We start from the raw sequence: 24,188 nt of genomic DNA on the forward strand, positions 1-24,188 counted from the left end.
GCTAATATTACATATACACTTTACCACAATGTAAAATGTCGGTTATCTCTCAGTGTGATTTTATTTCTGGGTTCTGGAAATAGAACTACACTTAGAGATAACTGATATTTTACAAAAGTGTGAAAGCTGTCAGAAGAAAAATGCATTTGTCTTTTCAACAAAAACTGTTAGAACAATTTGACCATCACATCCAAATAAATGAACCTTAGCATGTATCTCACTTCATATCCAAACTTCAAGATGTATTGTTGACATAAATGTAAAGCCAAAGTCTACATGACTTCTGGAATAAAGCGATGTGGCACACTTTTGTGACTTGGGGTTACATGGAGATTTTGTAAATATGACCTCAACAGGGGGCTGGAGATGGCTCAGCAGTTAAGAGTACTCACTGCTCTTCCGGAGGTCCTGAGTTCCATTCCCAGCAACCACATGGTGGCTCACCACCGTCTGTAATGGGATCTGATGCCCTCTTCTGGTGTGTCTGAAGACATGATAGTGTACTCATATACTTTAATTAAATAAAATCTTTTTTTTAAAAGTATAACCTCAACAGAACAATTCATAAAAGGAAAAAAGATAAATTATGCATCCAAAAAATTAGCATATCTCTTCTTTCAAAGACAGTGCTAGAATAAAATAATAAGCCAAAGAGCATAGAAAATAATTGCAAGTCATTTGACTGATAGCCTACTTGAATCTAGAATACATTTTAAACAAACTTAGTAAGGATCCATATCTGGGATGAGATGGACTGAATGCATATCATCCTTTCTTTCCAGGTTAACTAAAAAAACATTACAGAATTTATGTCTGATGGTGTTACTCCCTAAGGACACCGAACAAGGTGAACTGGGGACCCCAGGAGTTCACAACAGTATCAAAGTCAGCACTTGTGTTGGTTTGTATATCCTTGGACCAGGAAGTGGCACCATCTGAAGGTGTGGCCTTGTTGGAATAGGTGTGACCTGGTTGGAATGGGTGTGTCACTGTGGGTGTGGGTATAAGATCCTCACCCTAGTTGCCTGGAAGTCAGTCTTCCGCAAGCAGCCTTTGGATGAAGACATAGAACTCTCAGCTCCTCCTGCGCCATGCCTGCCTGGATGCTGTCATGCTCCTGCCTTGATGATAATGGACTGAACCTCTGAACCTGTAAGCCAGCCCCAATTAAATGTTGTTTTGTATAAGACTTGCCTTGGTCATGGTGTCCATTCACAGCAGTAAAACCCTAACTAATACAGCACTCTGTCCTCCTCTGGTAAGTTCCCAGCCGGAATGGAGTGCAGATTCAGACCTTGAAGCAAGCACTGGGGTGCAGACACAGCTAGATGTAGGAAATGCTTCATCTGGCTGGTGGCTCTGAAAAAGGAATCCATAAAGCTCAGAGAGAATTGTGGGATCTTCTAGGCACCCCAACCTACCCACACCCACCCCCACTACCTTGCCTTTCCTCCCACTCTCCCACGCCCTGGCTTTTAAGACACCCACAGCAATGGTAACAGCAGTGACAACAGCTGACAACAGGAGAACTCAGACTCCAAAACTCTAAGAAATAAAAAATTCGCTCTGTTTGATGGCTCACATGATGAGAAAAAGAAAGGATCCAAAGCCTGCCTGCCGGCTTCCTACCTCCCTATCAGCTGCCAATGAAAAGCTGTAGAACTGGGTGGTTTCTGGTCAGAACAGAAAAGAATGATCTATAAAATACCAGAAAGCCCCAGAGAGCCCTGGGAAGAGGGATGCAGGAAAGAGCTTTCCATGACTTCTGTGAACTCACTCTACTGCCTCACCTATGTACGCATGCATCTTACCTTAATGTGTACACTAAAAACATCGAGAACAGGGCTAACAGGATTCTGCCCTCATCCAAAACTGGTTATTGAAGAGGGCAGCACCGTTAGCAACACAGACTTTAAAACTGAACTGCCACCGGCACCACAGTTAGGATGTGTGCCTAAATCTAGCCGGGCTAATTGTTGTTAAAATAGAAGTGCCAGCATTCCCGCAGGACTAACTAAAACTAGCCTCCACACTCTTAATTTCTGGGAGTATAAATCAAAATTACATGTTATATGAAGATAAAGATTTCAACTCGTGGGAAAACACAATCAATATGTTTTGCCGATGACAAAAGCAGAAAGCAAAGTGGACTTGTAAGACTTTAAGATAGTTATTATAGAAATTAGGAACTGGGGCCAGATAGATGGCTCAGTGATTAAGAGCACTAGCTTGTCTTCCAGGGAACCCTGGGTTCAATTCCCAGTATCTACATGGCAGTTCACAACCATCCTTAGCTCCAGTCCGAGGGTCTCCACCAACATCTCTGGCTTCTGTGGACATCACATGAACATGGTGTACAGACACACATTCAGGCAAGGGCTCATACACATAAAAGAAAAGAAATTAAACAAAGAATGAAGACTTTGCTAATTAAAACCACTCTGGAAATTCCACCCCACTCTATCCCCACCAGAATAACCCTGATCAGGAAAACATGCTGGAGAGGCTTTGTGAGGAAATGAGCCCCCACCCCCGCCCACTGCTGATATAAGTATAAACTAGTGCAATCACTTTGGAAGGCAGTACAGAGGCTCCTCAGAAATGCAAAACATAGAACTACAGTATGCCTCAGCAATACCGCTCCTGGCCAGAAAGCCAGAAAGCTCTCTGTCAACTACTGAGATGCTTGCACACGCACAATGAGAGCTGTGCTGTTCACAAGCTCAAGGAAAAGGGACCAGCCCAAGCTGTCTATCAACAGAAAATTGGATAATAAAAATGTGGCCCATATACACAGTGGGATTTTACACAACTCTCAAGGAAAATGAAACTATAAAATGCTTAGCAACATGAATGGAGCTGGAACATTACATTAAGAGAGGCAACCTAATCACAGAGTCAAACATCCTATGTCTTAAATGTCTGTATGTGTGTGAAGTAGGGTTGTAAGGACGGGCATATATATGTCACCAGGTTGGAGAGCATGGTGGGGGATGGGTAATGAGGTGTTGAGAGAGATGAGGGAGGACACAGGCCCACTGTGACAGCAAAGTGGGAAGGGAGCTGCTAGGTGTGGCTGGACACAGGGTCAGAGGGCATAGCAAAAAGGGGTTGAGAGAAACAACAAAAACAAATTTTGTTTAGAGAAATACACAATAAAGCCTAATTCTTTTTAAGCTAATAGAACCAAAACAATTTAAAAATAAGAAAAATCTACAATCAAACCACAGGCTACCAAAAAACAAACAGAACAGAAAAATTAACACTTTACCTCAAAAGGATGTTCAATTAAATATAATTATTTATTCAAATAAGTAAATATAAATGCTTAAATGGAAATTGTGAGTATTTCTGATTACAATGGAATGTATAAAAACAAAAACAAAAACAAAAAGGAATTAGAAAATTAAAAATTAATAATAAAAATGCTTAACTTCTTGGATGGGCTCAAGGGCACAATGGAACTGATAGAGTCAATAAACCTGGCTTGAGAAAAATCAGTGAAACCCAGAGCTGGCCTATTTATTTATAAAGATCATCCAAATTAACAAGCTTTCTAGCAGAAACAAAAACAAAGCAGCTCGCAGAACTTAGTAGTCTAAGGAATGAGAGAAATGTTACTGCAGAGCCGGCAGGCATGGGACAAACAGGAAGTAGGGACAGAGCAGAACCCACCAGTAAGTGGCAGCATCTTAGGTGTCTCAGCCACAAGGGCAGCCAGGCACAAAACAGAAACCACAGTTGTCTCAACCATTTACAAAATTGGGCTCATAATTAATCATGTCAAGAATTTCAGGCCTTGGTAATAAATTGCTGAAAACACCAACAGGAGTTCTCATAGGCAAAATACTTGCAAAATGTAAAACAGAGAAACAAGAACACCGTGTTAAGAACCAAAAGGAATTAGTCCCTGTTCTCAAAAAACTTAGTAAACATAAAGATGACGGTGAGTAGACGGCTGCATTTTAGGAAAAAAGGTGAACAGCAGCAGATGGGCACCTATGAACCAGAACGAGCTCATGAATCGAATGCGTTCTAGCGGGAACCAGTCGCTGCTGAGGCACAGCACTGGGGAGGCTGCACTGCATCTCGTGAAGTTGTCCTCCATGTGTCTGAGAATACACACATACGCTTACTCTTAAAGCATTACTTATTCTCGGCGTTATTTTGTGGGCTTTGAAGTCATTGTTTTGAGAACTTTAGCTTCTTGCCTTAGGTGAGAACCAGTATTAAAGCTCTTTCCGGGCAAGCCTTCAGATGGACAAGCCTTCAGATAGACAAACCTTCAGATGGGCAAGCCTTCGGATGGGCAAGCCTTCAGATGGGCAAGCCTTCACATTACACTGCCATCTCCTCACCCTCCTACCTACATACAACATTATGCTCCCAATCAATACTATGTTTACTAATCAATACTATGTTTAATAGTCTGAGGCTATGGCATCAGGTGTAAATGTCATTCAATATTGAATAAAACAGAATATAACTGTTCCTTGACTCATGATGGGTTTAGAAACCAATAAGCCTATCATATGTATGTTGAAAATATTTTACGCCAAAAAACATAATATACTTAATCTACCTTACATCATAGATTAGACAAAAACAGCCTGCCTTAATGATGTTCAGAGCACTTGCATTAATCTCCAGTCAGGCGAAATTGTCTAACAAAGAATGCCAACCGAGTATATTTCTAAGTGTTCGCTGTTGCGTGTAATGCGCTGACTACTATTCTGAAAGTGAAAGTGGAATAGGGTACAAGTATCCTGTGCCCCATTATGAAATACAAAATCATGACGTGAATCTCAGTGAGTCTAGGACGACGCGGCCAGTTTGTGTCCTCTCGGTAGGTGTCTCCTGTTTCTGCACTTGGAATTTAACTTTTTTAGATGTGTAGCTTAATGTTTTTCATCAAATTAGTCATTTTCAACCATTGTTTCACAAAGTGTTGTTTCTGCTCCTACCTGATGTCCTACTCTTTCTTCACACAATGGTATGCATAAAGGCAACCCATGGTCCTCTGGGGGTTCTTTGGCTTGCTCAGTCTTCACCAGTCAAGTCTCAAATTGTCTCTGTTCTTTGTTGGTTCAAGTCCACTGCTGTGCCTCCCGCAAAGTTTCCATATTGCTTATTTTATTTCCATTTCACTTTCAACTTCAAAGTTTCTGTATTGCTATTTTTTTAACGTTATGTGCATCTTTTAAAACAGTGGCGCTCACTGCTGGCTAAGACTTCTTTGCCAGTGTCTTACTTGTGTAAGCATGGTTTTCTTCAGTTCTTTGAGCACAGTTACAAAGCCTGCCTAGGTAAATATGCTCATGTGGAAATATGCTCATTCTAGGTGTGCATGGACAGTCTTATCTCAGTGGAAAATTTTCCTTCTTCCTCTTTGTTCGAGGCTAGGTTCAGTTTCCTGATTTGTCCTTGTTTTTCTTTGTGCCGTGCTTCTTGTTTGGTTGGTTGGTTTGTGCATTTCTAGTGTTCTTGTATATGATACTGGCTACTCTGTTTCTTTCTCTGGTTTTCTTTAAGCTGTCTCCACTCCTGTTAGTTTTCACTTGTTACTGGTGATTGCTTTTTAGGATGCCCTGAAATATAAATGCTGCTAGAACCTGATACAACCAAATTAGGAATTATCCTTGAGGACAATATTTGAAGTTTGTCCCCTGAAGTCTTTCTCTGTAGCTGTGTATTTTCCTGGTTGTCTGGGAAACAAGATGGCCTATGATTTAGCTTGTTACTTTCAACATAATTTTCCATTCTATCAGACCTACAATATAATTTTTAAAGGGTTTCTCTTTCTTTCTCTTGCAGATACCCCTCATTCTTCTGACCCAGTCTGGATCTGCATTTCTGTAGACTTGTTAAACATCTATCACCCTAGTATTTCCATTGGCATCTTTCTGAGAATTCCTTTTATCTCAGGGGTCGCAAACATTCTACTTCTAAGTTATTGCCAGAGAAAAAGAAGACTTAAGTCTACAGAGAAATAAAACATAGGTATGTATATTAAGAGCAGCACTATTTAAAATAGTCTAAACCACAGCAATGCATAGATCCATGACTGGACAAACCAATAAAGTGTTGATATAGCCACATGATAAAATACAATGGCACAAAACGGATACCACGGCAAAGAATCTGCAGCCAGGCTGGGCTGGAACATCTTAAGTAAAGAAAGCAGCTCGTCAAAAAGCACAGGCTACAGGAAAGGCAAAAATAGAGAAACATAAAATAAAAAATGCATTAGTCATGGCTCAGGACTAAGACAAGCATGAAGGTAGACAAGACAGGACACAATGACTACATAATGTGGGGTTTCTTTATCTTACACTTATGTCTATGAAATAATTTACTCCTTATTAAGAAAATGAGCTTATAAACAGTGAATTTTATTATGCATGTATCATTGGACTTGGTGGTCCATTCATTCACAGATTCATTCTCCTGCCCCCTTCCTTCATCTAGCTTGTCCCTTCCTCCCCCCAAATAGTCCCCCTGTGCTTTCATGTCTGGTATATTTAGAATCCAGGTTCTACCTACAGAGAAAGCATCCACTGTCTGCCCTCTTCTTCCATCCCCCTTTGAGTTCTCACCTCCCCATCACCTTAGTCCCTCTCCCCCAAGATGGTGTCGCTTTTGTTTTCATGCCTTACATTCATTTGTCATGGTCTGTAGCCTCCCCCAGCCTTGAGCTGAATCAGACCTATGCTGCCACTGTGAAATGAGACCACCTGGGGTGGAGCCTTCCATTCTATTGCTCTGTCACCTGCGCTGCTCTTCTCCAAGACACTGCTACCGGCAGAGAGGCTGAACCTGTCTTCCTGAGATATTCCTGAGATAGCTGACAACCTGTGGAATTGGCGACCTAATGCTAACAGCTCTAGCAGACTAAGTGCTAACAACTTGGCAACAAAGCATCAAGAAGCCTGGCATGGCAGTCAATGGGCCTTCCCCCTTTATAAGCTCAGACTCTTAGTAAACATTGGGCCTTGATCATAATCTGTCTTGGTCTTGTTACTTCTCTTGCTGTTTCCTCCCTTACAGCTCCAGCCTCCCACTCAGGAACTCAGTTCATGTGGCTGCGGGCGGCTACAATGGTCTCTGTGTATATATGACGTGAGTTTAAGTGTGCCGTTCAGAGGACAACCTTTGATAGTCAGTTCTCGCTTTCCACTGTGGGATCAAGGACTGGGCTCAGGTCATCAGATCTGTGTGGCAAGTACATTTACCCCTGAGCCACTGTGCAGGCCCATACATATTTTTTTAAATCTAGATTCCATAGATGACAGAAAATTTGTGACATTTGTCCCCTATTTGTTCCTAAGTCAGTCATTCATTTGGAATCAGATTTATCCTTCCTGTTGAACTAACTGAATGTCTAAATAAAGTTAAGGATCTATCCTTGAGGAACAAAGGGTGGGGTTGGTCGGTCACTGACAGTGTCTGCCACAGGGTTGCTGAATGTTTTTTGTATTTCAGTCTCTTTCCACTGTCTTTACTTTTCCTCAAAACACCTGTGAGTCTGTAAAGGAAACAAGTATGTTTTACAGACGTGAAGTCCCTTAACCACTGCTCACCAAGAGATGAAGCCGAGACTTGAACTGACACCTTTCTGATACCAAACGATGGTACTGTAACTAGATAAAATGAAGATACATTAATTTATCATGGTTTTTCGTTAATCCAACTATTTGTTTAGAAAAAAAATCCAGTTCCAACCTTGATGCACCTCAGTGGAATCACTGAGAAAGCATTACATTTATGCCTGATTATGTTTTTTTTTTTAAAAAAGTGAGTTTATTGGGACTCATAGTTCCAGAGAGTTAGAGTCCATAATCATCGTGGTTAGGAGCATGGCAGCAGGCAGGCAGCAGGCAGCCTCTGGAGCAGTAGCTGAGCCCTTACATCTCATCCATAAACATGAAGCAGAGAGGGGGAGGGGGAGGAGGAGGGGGGAGGGGGAGGGGGAGGGGGAGGGGAAGGGAGAACTACTTGGGAATGGTTGGGCTTTTGAAACCTTGAAGCTGGCCCCCTGTGACACACCTCTTCCAACAAGGCTGCCCCTCCTACTCCTTCCCAAACAGTTCCAACTGGAGACCAAGCATTGAAGCAGATGAGCCCCCTGGGGACCATTCTCTTTCAAACCACCATGCTTTCCCCATAGGAAAAGGATATTTAAATTTCTAGAATTGAATTCAAAGATTAATATAAAGTGTGGTATCCTGTCAAGTGCATGCCAAGCCGTCTGTCAGGAGCAGGAGCTCATGGATGGGTTTGCCTTCAGAGCGCTTACATAGCAACGGAAAATAAAACGTCTTATGATCTCCTTTTCCCACGTGACTGTAAGCTAATGACAGAATTTAAATAAGATATTCTTAAGGTGTGGCCTGTTTTGAACATATACTGATTTGTTTCAACTCCATTATTTTTTAAAAATTATTTCCTATTTCCATATAGTTTCTTCCTCTAGGTTCTGTTTAGTGGTCTGGCTTATGGACCCCAGTGCCTTGTTTTTACTGTGCGGCACTCTATGAGACCGAGATCACGGAAAACTTGGATTCTTCTATGGTGCTCCTTTCTCATTGTTGCTAGTGGTCAGGACTCACAAGGTAACTCAATTAGCATTTACTTCTTAAAAGGATCTATAACCCAGTAGCTTCCTTCTTTCAAGACTAGACAATAGAATCAGAAAAATTCATAATCGTTTAGATTCTTTGCCATAGCCACAGATCACAAAACTGGTTTTTGTTTGTTTGTTTGTTTGCTTGTTTGTTTGTTCCAATTAGCAAAAGGGTTTCCTTAGGAACTAAACTACTGATTGTCATTCATCTAACTTCCTCTTTCCTCCCTGCATTCAGGGAAGATATAAAATACAAGAAGTGACACAAATAAGCTACCAGCCCTTTGTTCCAAAAGGTTGATCTGAAGCAACCTTTAAAGCCCTTTGTATCCCCCTTTTCCCTTTCCTGAAATATGAAATTTATTATTATTATTACTATCATTAATATTTTTTAACAGTCCAGTCATTATCCCCCTTCCGGTCTGCCCTCTGACAGTTCCTCATCCCATCCCTCCTCCTCACCCTGTCAGGCCTCCCTATTCCCTGGGCCTCAAGTCTCTCAAGGGTTAGGCACAGCTTCTCTCACTGAGGCCAGACCAGGCAGTGAGTGCTCTGCTCTATGTGTGTCCAGGGCCTCGTATCAGCTCATGTGTGCTGCCTGGTTGTGTCTGGGAGATCTTGGGGGTCCAGGTTAGTAGAGACTGCTGGTCCTCCTATGGGGTCACCCCTCTCCTCAGCTTCTTCCAGCCTTTCCCTAATTCAGCCATGGGGGTCCCTGGCTTCTGTCCATCAGCTGGGTGTAAGTAGCTGCCTCTGTCTCAGTCAGCTGCTCCTTGGGCCTCTCAGAGGGCAGCCATGCTAGGCTCCTGTCTGGAAGCACACCATAGCCTCAGTAATAGCTTCAGGCCTTGGGACCTCCCCTTGAGCTGGATCCCAATTTGGGCCTGTCACTGGACCTCTTTTCCCTCAGTCTCTTCTCCATTTTTGTCCCTGAAGTTTTTTGTTTGTTTGTTTGGGCTTTTTTGTTTTGTTTTGTTTTGTTTGTTTTTTTTGGGGGGGTTGGTTTTCTGTTTTTTTGGTTTTTTGTTTGTTTTTTGTTTTTTTTTTGTCTTTTGTTTTTGTTTTGTTTTGTTTTGTTTTGTTTTGTTTTGTTTTTTGAGACAAGGTTTCTCTGTATAGCCCTGGCTATCCTGGAACTCACTTTGTAGACCAGGCTGGCCTCAAACTCAAAAATCCACCTGCCTCTGCCTCCCGAGTGCTGGGATTAAAGGCGTGTGCCACCATGCCTGGCTGAAGTTCTATTTTTAACAGAAACTGGCTTTACATAGTATTGTTCATATATTTTTTATTGAATATTTTCTTTTTTTCTTTTTTGCATTCTTTTTTAAAACAATTTTATTAGATACTTTTTTCATTTACATTTCAAATGCTATCCCAAAAGTCCCCTATACCCTCCCCCTGCCCTGCTCCCCAACCCACCCACTCCTGCTTCCTGGCCCTGGCATTCCCCTGTACTGGGGCATATGATCTTTGCAAGACTGAGGGCCTCGCCTCTCAATGATGGCCGACTAGGTCATCTTCTGCTACATATGCAGCTAGAGACATGAGCTCAGGAGGTACCGGTTAGTTCATTGTTTGAGTTAATTTTATATCCAGCTACTGCACTGAAGCTGTTTATCAGGTTTAGGAGTTCTCTGGTGGAATTTTTAGGGTCACTTATATATACTATTGTATCATCTGCAAATAGTGATATTTTGACTTCCTTTCCAATTTGTATCCCCATGGTCTCCTTTTGTTGTCTAATTGCTCTCGCTAGGACTTCAAGTACTATATTGAGTAGGTAGGGAGAAAGTGAGCAGCCTTGTTTAGTCCCTGATTTTAGTGGAATTGCTTCAAGTTTCTCTCCATTTACTTTGATGTTGGCTACTATTTTGCTGTGTATTGCTTTTATTATGTTTAGGTATAGGCCTTAAATTCCTGATCTTTCCAAGACTTTTATCATGAAGGGGTGTTGGATTTTGTCAAATACTTTCTCAGCATCTAACGAGATGATCATGTGGTTTTTGTGTTTGAGTTGTTTATATAGTGGATTGTGTTGATGGATTTCCATATATTAAACCATCCCTACATCCCTAGGATGAAACCTACTTGTTCATGATGGATGATCATTTTGATGTGTTCTTGGATTCAGTTTGGGAGGATTTTATTGAGTATTTTTGCATCGATATTCATAAGGGAAACTGGTCTGAAATTCTCTTTCTTTGTTAGGTCTTTATGTGGTTTAGGTATCAGAGTAATTGTGGCTTGATAAAATGAATTGGGTAGAGTACCTTCTGTTTCTATTTTTTGGAATAGTTTGAGGAAAATTGGAATTAGGTCTTCTTTGAAGGTCTGATAGAACTCTGCACTAAACCTATCTAGTCCTGGGCTTTTTTTTTTTTTTTTTTTTTTTTTTTTTTTTTTTTGGTTGAGAGTCTATTGATGACTACTTCTATTTCTTTAGGGGAAATGGGACTCTTTATATCGTTAATCTGATCCTGGCTTAACTTTGGTACCTGGTATCTGTCTAGGAAATTGTCCATTTTACCCAGGTTTTCCAGTTTTGTTGAGTATAGCCTTTTGTAGTAGGATCTGGTGATGTTTTGGATTTCCTCAGGTTCTGTTGTTATACCTCCCTTTTCATTTCTGATTTTGTTAATTAGGATGCTGTCCCTGTGCCCTCTAGTGAGTCTGGCTAAGGGTTTATCTATCTTGTTGATTTTCTCAAAGAACCAGCTCCTGGTTTGATTTGGTTGATTCTTTGTATAGTTCTTTTTGTTTCCACTTGGTTGATTTCGCCCCTGAGTTTGATTATTTCCTGCCATCTACTCCTCTTGGGTGAATTTGCTTCCTTTTGTTCTAGTGCTTTTAGGTGTACTGTCCAGCTGCTAGTGTATGCTCTCTCTAGTTTCTTTTTGGAGGCACTCAGAGCTATGAGTTTTCCTCTTAGGAATGCTTTCATTGCGTCCCATAAGTTTGGGTATGTTGTGGCTTCATTTTCATTAAACTCTTAAAAAGTCTTTAATCTCTTTCTTTATTTCTTCCTTGACCAAGTTGTCATTGAGTAGAGTGTTGTTCAGCTTCCACGTAAATATTGGTTTTCTATTATTTATGTTGTTATTGAAGATCAGCCTTAGTCCATGGTGATCTGATAGGATTCATGGGATAATTTGAATATTTTTGTATCTGTTGAGGCCTGTTTTATGACCAATTATATAGTCAGTTTTGAAGAAGGTACCACGAGGTGCTGAGAAGGAGATATATCCTTTTGTTTTAGGATAAAATGTTCTGTAGATATCTGTTAAATCCTTTTCTTTCATAACTTCTGTTAGTTTCAATTTGTCTCTGTTTAGTTTCTGTTTCCAGGATCTGTCCAATGATGAGAGTGGGGTGTTGAAGTTTCCCATGGTAGTGTGTGTTCTTTTGTGACTGGGTTACCTTACTCAGGACCCAGCTACCCCACCCCTGGGCATGGACCCAGAAGATGCTCCAACATGTAATAAGGACAGATGCTCCACTATGTTCATAGCAGCCTTATTTATAATAGCCAGAAGATAGAAATAACTCAGATGCCCCACAACAGAGGAATGGATACAGAAAATGTGGTACATTTACACAATGGAGTACTATTCAGCTATTAAAAACAATGAATTCATGAAATTCTTAGGCAAATGGATGCTCAGATTTTTAAATCTGGTTTTTAAGTGTTGGTTGGTTTACTTTATTTCTCTACTAGAAGATCCTCTCTCTATATGTGCATCTGTACAGTGTGTGTATGTGTATATACACATCCACGAGTGTTTGTATACACACACACACACACACACACACACACACACATGCCCTTTCCATTCATTTGAAATAGCCAGATTTTACAAGCTCCACTTAGTCTTTTCAATGACCTAAGTGAACATTTATTTTCCTTCCTGTGATTTATGAAAATCATTAGCTTTTTCCCTCCTTGTACTTTAAGAGTCAAAGTTCCCCAAGACACAAGATGCTTCTCAAATAGAAAAACAGCAGGGATTTTTTCACATTTTTTTCCCACAAAAGTAACTGTTGCATATTATAGAAAAGCAGACAAATAGGGGAAATTACCCACCCACCTTTTAAAGCATGGGTGTATCCCAGATGCCCTCCTGCTGCAGAGTCACCCTTGTAGTCTGTGCACTCACTGCCATGTCTTAAGTAATTTCTATGTCAACATACAGCATTCATGTCTCATAAACTTCTCACACTTTAAAGCCACATCTTTAACATCTCTGTCTCTCCAGGCTCCTCTGACGTGGCTTTTTTGGAATGATAACCTCCTGTAGTGCAGGAACATTAAGCGTTACTATTTCATTGTCTGTCTTCCCCAAGCCGCTACAAGCTCCATGAGAACCAATATGGACACCTACTTTGCCCATCATTGCATGGCCTGCACAGATCCTGGAACATAGCAGACATCTGTCCTTGAGAATTATTTTTTGAGGTGCCACTGTGTGCCACCAAATATAAATGTGCTGAATACATGAATCTCTCATTGTCAATGCCCACTTGGTAATCTGTCCAGTATTTATTACTGTGCTGTACACATCTCAGCCCTTTTCAGGACACTTAGATTGTTTTTAATTTATCGTCATGCTAATAGTGCCTTAATAAGTATCTGAGCACGTAACATTCCAGTATTGCCATTATTTCCTTGTAACTGTTTCCCAGAAACAGAACTGCTGAATCAGAGTCACAACTCTAGAGAGAGTATGCCGGTCTTTTTCTGTAAGAGTCAGGTGAGATAACTCATATCTGTAACCCCAGTACTGCACTCAAGAGGCTAAGAGGAAGATCATGACTTTGAGGCCAGCCTATGAAATAACTATCTCAAAAATAAGTTTTTTGCTGTTAGTACTAGATAAAAATAATGTAATGTTTTAATTTGCATTATGTTATGTCTGATTACTTTCGTATGTATTTTTTGTATATTTATCATCTGGGAAGCAGTACCTTTCTAGTAGTGTAACAATGTTTCTAAGCGAAGAGACAGGGAGCATGATAGGTAACACATGGATATATTATATAAAAAACTAACTTTAAGATATATAAATAGAGTATTTTGAAACAGAGTCCTTTTATGTAGTCTGGATTGGCCTGAAACCCATGATGTTCCTGATTCAGTTTCCAAAGTGCTAGGATTAGATTCTTGGGCCACCACACCTAGCACTATAGCTAAGAAATGAGTTTATAAGCCGGGCGTGGTGGTGCACGCCTTTAATCCCAGCACTTGGGAGGCAGAGGCAGGCGGATTTCTGAGTTCGAGGCCAGCCTGGTCTACAAAGTGAGTTCCAGGACAGCCAGGGCTACACAGAGAAACCCTGTCTCGAAAAACCAAAAAAAAAAAAAAGAAAAAAGAAAAAAGAAATGAGTTTATATTCCAATGGCAACTATCTTAGTTAATATGCCATTCACTTGCAGTTGCATGTAATTTAAAAACATAATAGACCTGAGTTGATGGCTCAATGCTTAAGAGATACTTCCAGGGAACCCAGGTTTCATTTTCAGCACCTAAGAGGCAGGAACTCTGTTTCCAGGGAATCTGCTGCCCTCATCTGGTCACTAAAAGCATTGCATGCACATGGTGCACAGACATACATGCAGGCAAAACAGGCATACACATAATTTTGTAATGCCACAATAGAAATTGACTCCTCTCCCAGGAGAGTGGTCCAGGTCTGTAATAGCAATCTACAATGTCAGGGGCTTTGTGTCCCTTCATGTGGCTTTTCTCCATGAAGTCTCTATATTATTATATGCCAGGAACCCTGGGTCCCATGTGGGTCCCATGCTTTACCACATGCAGTCTCTATATGATGGCACCCCAGGTAGCAGTTTTACGGTTCAAACATCAGAACAAATGAAAGGACGCGACCAGGGGTGAATGGTGCATCCTATTCGTCTTTTAAAGGTTTCTTCCAGAGATTTTCCCAGGACATTTTCACTAATCACCTACTGGCGAGAACTTCTGTATATGGAGACCAGAAGAGCTAACCAATACAATCTCCATTTTGAGCAGTAAACTTCTATTGCTAACTGTAAAGATAGGCTTTATGAAATTAGCAGTAGTTTCTGCCAATGGTACTGTAATTCAGTTCAAATGATTTACAGGGAACTTATATATTTTTAATCCTTAAATATGGCTTCTGACAGATGCTACAGTGTCCAACTGACAAAGAAGACCAGACTCAGAGGCAGTTGTTCAAGCATGCCTCCCTGATCTGAATACACACACAAACTAACTCCATAGCTCCATAGCTGACAAGGACAGACAAACTCTCCATCCCCAGACTGACTCACTATTTTCACTTTTTTTTTCCATGTTAGGGCAACAGTCAGACTGCAAAATATTGATTTCTATATTTCCGTTTACTGGGCGTCTACTAGTATACATGAGGTTAGTAGGTGATTAGCAGAAAGGAAAGACAGGTTTTTCTTTAGAAATAACACAATTTAGGGCACTAGTTACTTTTCAGTGCCTGACCATCAGCAACAACGGAAAGGTTGTTTCTGGCCCACAGTACCACAAATGCCATCAGTCTTTCTTGGTGAATAGAGTGTGACGGGGAGAAGCAGATGCACTTCACCAGGAAGCAGGCAATGACAACACCAGAAGATGCCGAGGCCTACGCCAGCGACCTACTTCCTCGAGCTAGGCTCCACCATCTACCTATGACCACCTTCCATAATGTTATTATTACATTCTTACTCCATCAAGGGGTAACCCATAATAAGGCTTGAGCCCTCACGATCTAATCATCTCTGGAGAATCATCAAAGACATAAACACATAAACAAAGATTTGCTTTGCTAATGTCCTAGCCATGTCAACCCAGTCATGTTAACAAAAAATACTGCCCATCACAGGTAGAATATGGCCCCGGAAGACACTCAAGGAGGAGGATGCACCTAAACTAGAAGATACTCATGGGGTTTCTCAAAGTGACTTTTCCATTAATTATTTATTCACTTTATATCCTGATTACAGCCCTCCCCTCCCCCCAGTTTCCCCTCATACAATCTATCCCCTCCCCTTCTCTTCTGAAAAGTCAGAGGCTCTGCTGGGTACCAACCCATCCTGGCACATCAAGTCACTGCAGGATTAGTCCACTGAAACCAGACAAGGCCAGTTAGGGGAACAGGATCCCCAGGCAAGCAACAGAGTCAGGTACAACCACTGCTCCAGTTGTTGGGAGCCCACATGAAGACCAAGCTGCACAGCTGCTATATATGTGTACGGGACCTAGGTCCAGCCAATGTATGTTCTTTGATTGGTAGTTCAGTCTCTAGGAGCCCCCAAGGGTCCAAATTAGTTGAATCTGTTAGTCTTCCTGTGGAGTCCCTATCCCCTCCAGCTTCCTTATTCCTCCCTCCAACTCTTCCACAAGACTCCCGAGCTCCATCTAACATTGACTATGGGTCTCTGCATATGTTTCAGTCAGCTGCTGGGTGGAGCCTCTCAGAGAACAGTTATGCTAGGTGCCTGTCTACAAGCATAACAGAGTATCATTAATGGTGTCAGGGATTGGTTCTTGCCCATGGGATGGGTCTCAAGTTGGGCCAGTCATTGGTTAGCCATTCCCTCAGTCTCTACCCCATCTTTGTCCTTGCACTTCTTGTAAGTAGGACAGATTTGAGATAGAAGGTTTTATGGGTGGTTTGATATCCTTATCCCTCTGCTGGGAGTTCTACCTGGCTACAGGAAGTGGCCACTTCAGGATCCATATCCCCTCTGCTAGGAGTCTCAGCTAGAATCACCTTCATAGATTCCCTGGAGCTTCCCCTGTCCCAGGTCTCTGGTATGCCTTAGAGATGCCCCCCGACTCTCCCAGACCTCTCTCCAGGGGCTGTCCCTTCCCTTCTCCTCTCCCACCCTGTTCCTCCCTCCATCAACCTCTGATGACATCTTCCATGGACCCTCCTTGTTATTTGACTTCTTTGGGTCTGTTGATTATAACTTGGTTATTTTGTATTTTTTGACTAATATCCACTTATCAGTGAATACACACAATGCATATCCTTTTGGGTCTGGGTTATCTCATTCAGGATATTTTCTAGTTCAGTATCTCTTCAATATAGTACTTGAAATTCTAGCTAGAGCAATAAGACAACTATAGGAGATCTAGAGGATACAAATTGGAAAAGAAGAAGTCAAAGTATCTCTATTTGTAGATGATATGGTAGTATACATAAGTGACCCCCAAAATTCTACCAAAGAACTTCAGCTGATAAACACCTTCGGCAAAGAGGTTGGATACAAAACTGATAACAACAAACAAACAAACAAACAAACAAACAAACAACAGTAGTCTTCCTTTATACAAATAATAAACCAACTAAGAATGAAATCAGGGAAACAAAGCCCTTCACAGTAGCCACAAATAATATAAAATATCATGGTCTAACTCTAACCAAGCAAGTGAAAGAAAGAGCTCTATGACAATAACTTCAAGTCTCCGAAGAAATAAACTGAAGGAGATATCGGAAGCAAGAAAGATCTCCCCATGTTCATTGATCAGTAGGATTAACATAGTGAAAATAGCCATTTTACCAAAAGTAATCTACAGATTAAATGCAATTCCTAAAAGAAAAAAAAAAACCAACACAATTTTTTTGTAGACCTTGAAAGAAAAATTCTCAGCTTCAATACTGTAAAAGAACTGAAGGTATCACCATCCCTGACCTCAAGTTGTACTATAGAGCAATAGTGATAAACGACAACAACCACATTGTATTGGTATAGGAATCAATGGAGTTGAATTGAAGACCCAGAAATAAACCCACACACCTATGGACACTTGAGTTTTGACAAAGAAGCCAAACCCATACAATTTGGGGGGAGGGGGAGCTTCAACAAATGGAGCTGGTCTGACTGGATGTCTCCATGTAGAAGAACACACATAGATCCGTATTTATCACCCTGCACAAAACTTAAGTCCAAGTGGATCAAAGACCTCAACATAAAACTGGATACACTAAGTCTAATAGAAGAGAAAGTGGGGAATAGCCTTGAACTCCTTGGTACAGGAGACAACTTCCTGAACAGAACACCAACGGCTCGGGGTCTACGATCAAGAACTGATAAATGGGAGCTCTTGAAACTGAAAAACTTCTGTAAGGCAAAGAACACCATCAAAATGAATTTTAAAGGCATCAACTACAGAATGCACATTTTTACTGTGCAAATGGTACAGGCTATCTTCTGACTGCACAAAGAGTCTTTCTTTTTCTTAGAAATGTTCAGACCTTCAGTGAAAACTACTTAACACTGAATGCAAAGGAACTCCTCAAACAGGTTGGGGGACAGGCCACATTGTATCCGCTTCTCAACTGTGATATTCCTCAGGTGGCTCTGCTAACATGATTCTATATACTTTGAAGGTTAAACAGGTAGAAAAAGGGAAAGAGACCTTTTAACTACGTAAGTGTATATAACAATTCTTTGTTCAGTTAGTTTTTATTTGGCTTGGCTTTTTCCCTTGTTTCTCATAACTTACGATGAAATTTTAGAGCTCTGTGTTACACACTGTCTCTCCTATGTCATACACTCTCCTATATCACACACTATCTGTCCTATATTACACACACTCCTATATTACAATACTCTATCTTTCCCATGTTATAGACTCTTCTATATTACACATTCTATCTGTCCTATGGTATACATTCTCCTATATTACAATATTCCAATGTTACACACACTATTCTATGTCATATATACTCTAATGTTACACATACTATGTGTCTTTTTTTTTTTTTTTTTTTTTTTGGTTTTTGAGACAGGGTTTGTCTTTGTAGCTCTGACTGTCCTGGAACTCACTCTGTAGACCAGGCTGGCCTCAAACTCAGAAATCCGCCTGCTTCTACCTCCCAAGTGCTGGGATTAAAGGCATGCGCCAGCACTGCCCAGCTTTTTAAAAAAAAATTTTAAAGATTTATTTATTTTATTTATATGATTACACTGTAGCTGTTTTTCATGCACACCAGAAGAGGGCCTTAGATCCCATTATAGATGGTTGTGAGCCACCATGTGGTTGTTCATGCTATCTGTCTTATGTTATATACTCCTATATTACAATACTCAATCTGTCCTATGTCATACACACTCCTGTGTTGCAGACACTATGCTATGTTATACACTCTTCTATCTGTTCTATGTTATACACTCTCCTATGTTACACACACTATCATCTATCCTGTGTTATGCATACACCTAGGTTACACACACTATCCTGTTATGCATATTTCTATATCACACACGCTCTATCCTGTGCTATGCATACACCTAGGTTACACACACTATCCTGTGTTATGCATATTCCTATATTACACACGCTCTATCCTGTGCTATGCATATTCCTATATCACACGCGCTCTATCCTGTGCTATGCATACTCTAATGATTTGGTCTCTATCTCATCTTATGCATATTTCTACATTACCTATTCTCGTATGAGGAAAAATGCTGTTTGTTTAAAGGAAAGACAATTCTCCATAATATGGATTATTTTTAAAGGATAATATTTTGAGCAATATTTCTTGTATGTAGTTACTATTAAAATCAATAAAAAGAAAAAATAGACAGCAATTATTGTTTGAAGGACAAATGAAGGTAATGATCTATTACCCTGTATATTTTAGTGAGCGGTGATGTCCCTAGAAGCCCCCAGGGGGCATCGTAGCCTTGTTTTTCCTAAGTGCTTGTGCAAACACGGCACAGGACGGGATCCACATTAACAAGAAATGCCTTTCTCTAAGGTAAATATGAGAATAAATGATATTTTGTTCTTAATTTATGTTATCTTGAGCAAGTATTTCCAATCTGAAATAGCTATGAATTTAAAATATTTTTTATTGAAATAAAGCATTTTCAAATGAAATAACTCATAAACCAAAATTTTAAAAAATAAAATGCAATTTTTACCTTATGTAAAGAAATTGACATAAGAGGTCAATAATGCATGCCTTAAATATATATGCACACACTATAAATTTACTGTCAAAAGAATAATCGCCATGAGTAGTAGCAGTTTCCTTTCAACTGTTAATAATTTGTGGCCTCTAAAACAATATTTTCTAAGCTTATGTTCTCTGATTTTTAAAAACAAGAGCATTACATTTATACAACTGACAAACACTTTTGAGGTATTTAACAAAACATCAGGAGTGCAGATGACAGCACACTTTTCAGCTAATGTCAAATAATGGAATTCATATAGTTAAAAACACATTTTCAAAGGCTGGAGATACGGCTCAGTGGTTAAGAGCATTTGTACACAGGGCAGCTCACTAATTGCCTGTAACTCCAGTTCCAAGGATCTGACCTCTCAGGCCTCCATAGGAACCAGTACACGTCATATATGTAGGTACTCACTCATACCTATAAAACAAAAATGAAATTCCTAATATGTATATATTATAATCCTTAGGTCCCTGATAAATATAATTTAATAGTGAGTTACTGTAATGTCTATGAAAAGAAAAATAGTTAGTGGAATATGCTCCCTGGTTATTTATTTTCAGTAAAATAAACCTGTTTACATCAATATCCTCTGTAATTGCACATATAATGGTTGTTTATATTTAAGCATAACAAATTATTTTGAAAGTATATATTCCAAATTTATCAAACTATACTTTAGAAGTAGGTTCTCATAATCATTTATAGGGAATGATTTTGTAAGGAGTTTTTTAATTCACTTTATTTACTAAATAATCAACATAATTTAATTGAAAGTTCGGTTTGCAATTTAGCTGCAAGTATTTCATCTTTAATCTTCCTGAATTCTATGCCCCAGTGCCTTTATCGTGTTATCTCTAGCATAAGATAAAAAGGTTCTAACAAAACTCTACATTGAGATGTACTTAAGATACCACTTGGAAACAGCTTCCTGTTTGCACTCACAACACCTTAATTTTTCCTGAAGTTTTTTTAATTTTTAATATTTTTATTACATATTTTCCTCAATTACATTTCCAATGCTATCCCAAAAGTCCCCCATACCCCCCCCCACTTCCCTACCCACCCATTCCCATTCTTTTGGCCCTGGCATTCCCCTGTATTGGGGCATATAAAGTTTGGAAGTCCAATGGGCCTCTCTTTCCAGTGATGGCCAACTAGGCCATCTTTTGATACATATGCAGCTAGAGTCAAGAGCTCCGGGGTACTGGTTAGTTCATCATGTTGTTCCCCCTATAGGGTTGCAGATCCCTTTAACTCCTTGGGTACTTTCTCTAGCTTCTCCATTGGGAGCCCTGTGATCCATCCAATAGCTGACTATGAGCATCCACTTCTGTGTTTGCTAGGCCCCAGCATAGTCTCACAAGAGACAGCTATATCTGGGTCCTTTCAGCAAAATCTTGCTAGTGTATGCAATGGTGTCAGCGTTTGGAAGCTGATTATGGGATGGATCCCTGGATATGGCAGTCTCTAGATGGTAGTTTTTTTTTTTAAGATTTATTCTTTTAAAATGTGTGTGTGTCTGTATGTGTTCTGTGTGTGTGTGTGTGTGTGTGTGTGTGTGTGTGCCTACAAAGACCACAAGAGGACATCAGATGCCCTGTGGCTAGAGTCACAGTTGGATGTGAGGATCTTCACGAGGGCGCTGAGAACCGAAGCTGGGTCCTCTGTGAAGAGGAGTAAGTGCTCTTAACCACTGAGCCACTTCTCCAGCTCCTTTTACTAAAATATCGGTAGAAATTCTCCGGTCTGAATGTAAATCGAACAATAAAGATGATTTTTAAGATCTTCTGTTATTCCTCTTTATTTCAATGAGATTACTTTTTTATGTTAAATGTGATGTCCGCTTCAAAAAGATTCCAATTTTAGGAAGATTTTTGTCATGGGTCTCACTAGTTTTTATTATTGCTGTTTTAGTTTAGTTTTGTTTCGGGAGGCTACAACTGAAACTAGACCTCACCTACCACTGACAAACTCCAGACCTTCTAGTAAACTTTAAAAAGAACTTTTTACTCTTTGTAAATTTCATATTATACAGCCCGATCTTGCTCATTTCCTGTCCCTTTCTATCCACCCTCTGCCCTTGCAATTCCGCCTCCAAAAGAAAAGCAAACGAACAAACATCTCGTGGCGGAAGCTGCAGTGTCACACAGTACACCCTTTTGAACAAACAGCTTTGTTTGAAACGTTTATTCCAATAAGTCACTTGTTCCAGGCCTCTCTCTCCTCTGCTACACTATCAATACTGGATCCTCACAGAGACTCCTCTCGGATGTCCTGTGGTCGCCCTGTGTCATGGAGATCCTGCAGCTTTGGTTCTGTAGGCCTGACCCCTTCACACCCTCCAGCAGTTCACAGATGGGCCAGATGTTGAGGTGGGCCAATTCAAAGCCCTAGATCTGGGCCTGGAGGCTGGGGGGTAACTGAGTTGGTCAGCATACCATCTCTCCTGCACCCACACCAACAGGGTGAGCTCTCCAGCACTGCCCTGCCTAGCTCACACAGTGCCTCAGTTGGCAAGGGGCAGGGCTATTTCTCTTCTCGAACCCTCAAGGGCCAGCTCGCCTGCACCTTCACCACAGCTCTCCCAAATGCCACAGCTAGTGAGCAGGGGCCAGCTCTGCACAGCCGTTGGTCCCAGGCAGCAGCGCAGACCAGGGACATCTACGTGGCCTTTGGTGGTATCATGGGCATGACATCCACATCGACCTTTGCTGCTACAGGGCCATAGACCTAGACATACTAGTATCTCAGCGGTGGAGGCAGCCAGGACCTCAGCTGGCAGGGCAGGCTACTCACATGGGGCTATTCCTCTCCACCCTCCCGTCTGCAGTTCTGCCTCTCCTCATACAGCTCAAAGCTTCTCTTTCTTCCCCTCCCATTTCTCCACCACAAACGTGTACATGGTAGTTATTCAGTCATACCTGCAGTGGGTCACAAGGCAGCAGGAGGGCCTCTGGATGTCTCCTGCCCATCCTCACTGCACTCCATGGCGGCGGCTGGAACTCTTGTCTGACTTTAAGGCTACACACGCTAGGGCAACACTTTGCTTTCTGTTGTATATAAGACACCCACAAGCAAACCAATCTCCACAAGGCTTAATAACCCAAACCTCTGGATTTTTCACTGAAAATATTAAGCAAAAGTATTCTCAATATTTTTTTTCTAGTTCATAAAAGGTCTGTGCTTTTTAGTAATTGACTAGAAAACACCTTAAAATCTTAGGGCTTAAAATCTTGGTGACACACACCTTTAATCCCAGCACTCAGGAGGCAGAGACAGGCAGATCTCTGTGGATTAAGGACTAACCTGATCTACCTAGCAAGTTTGAGCCCAGCAAGGGATACACACACACACACAAACACACACACACACACACACACACACACACACACACCCTGTTTCAAAAATAAAATAAAGCCTTAGGACTTTAAACTAACTTTCCTTTTAAGTCACTGAAGTGTTACTTTCAGGCAGCCACAGCCTTACCGGAAAGACACATGTAATTAGAGATCAAGCCGTTGAGAAAGCCAGTACAATTATCTCTCTTACACTTTGGGTGTAAAGTCACTCTCTTATGGGGTTCCAGGACCATTAAAAAATAGACTGATTAAATTAAATTAAATTGGTTAAAATAGAAACCATAGTTGTAACTTGAAAAGGTATCTACTTCAATAAACCAGGTGGGACAGTACCTTGGTAATTTCTTAGAACCATGACTTCAGAGTTCAAATTACTCTATTCTGTGATTGATAGGGCTACTTTTACCTAAAGATCTTTAAACTCTGCCAGCATTAACCCATTTCACATTTTCTGCAGATTATTCTTGGTGTTATGTAACCTAGGCAAAACCAGGCTACAGTACAGAAAAACGCAATACACTCTCATGATACCTACAAATCATATTCAATAGCTCTAAATATTTTGGCACACTTGGTTTTTTCCCCTCTTTGGAAAGTCTTGGTTGCTGCAAGATATTAAATTTATGACATTATATTGTCATTCAATCTTACATACTTCTATGTATGACTCTAAATAACATTTTTATTTTACCACAGTATGATAAAACCTACAAAATTAACAATGATTCTTAAATATCTTCTAATAATATTTACATTTATTTCTATAGAGAGTTTTATGGTTATGTTATTGTAACTTGGTCTTGCAGTACGGGGCATTGAGGCCAGCGGTTTACACGTGCTAAGCAGGAACTCTCCCCCAGCTAGCCCAGGCCGCTCTAAGACAGAATTACATTTCGAATCCAGGATCCTTTTTCCTTATTTCTATACATTTCCATTTTAAATTCGTCCTTTAGTTACAAGGGCCCTCCATAGATGTGAGTCATTAACTCCGGGCACACTTCTCCAATCCTGAGGGAAGCCTCAGTAGATTCCTGAGTGCTTCCATGACTATTTCACCCCAATATGTACAAGCTTTCTGCAGTCTTTTAAGGTTAGAACAAAACCCAGAGAAGGAAAAAGTGGGGAGGGAAAACTAACACCGAAGGTCTTTTTAAAAGGCAATACAGAAACCTACTACTATAGAAGTTTCCTAAAATATGTAAAGGGAGTTTAAATGAAGGCACCACAGAACGGGA

The sequence above is a fragment of the Mus caroli genome, unplaced genomic scaffold (genome assembly GCF_978045245.1).
Source record: "Mus caroli unplaced genomic scaffold, Mus_caroli_1 scaffold_15, whole genome shotgun sequence".
Taxonomy (NCBI): Eukaryota; Metazoa; Chordata; class Mammalia; order Rodentia; family Muridae; genus Mus; species Mus caroli.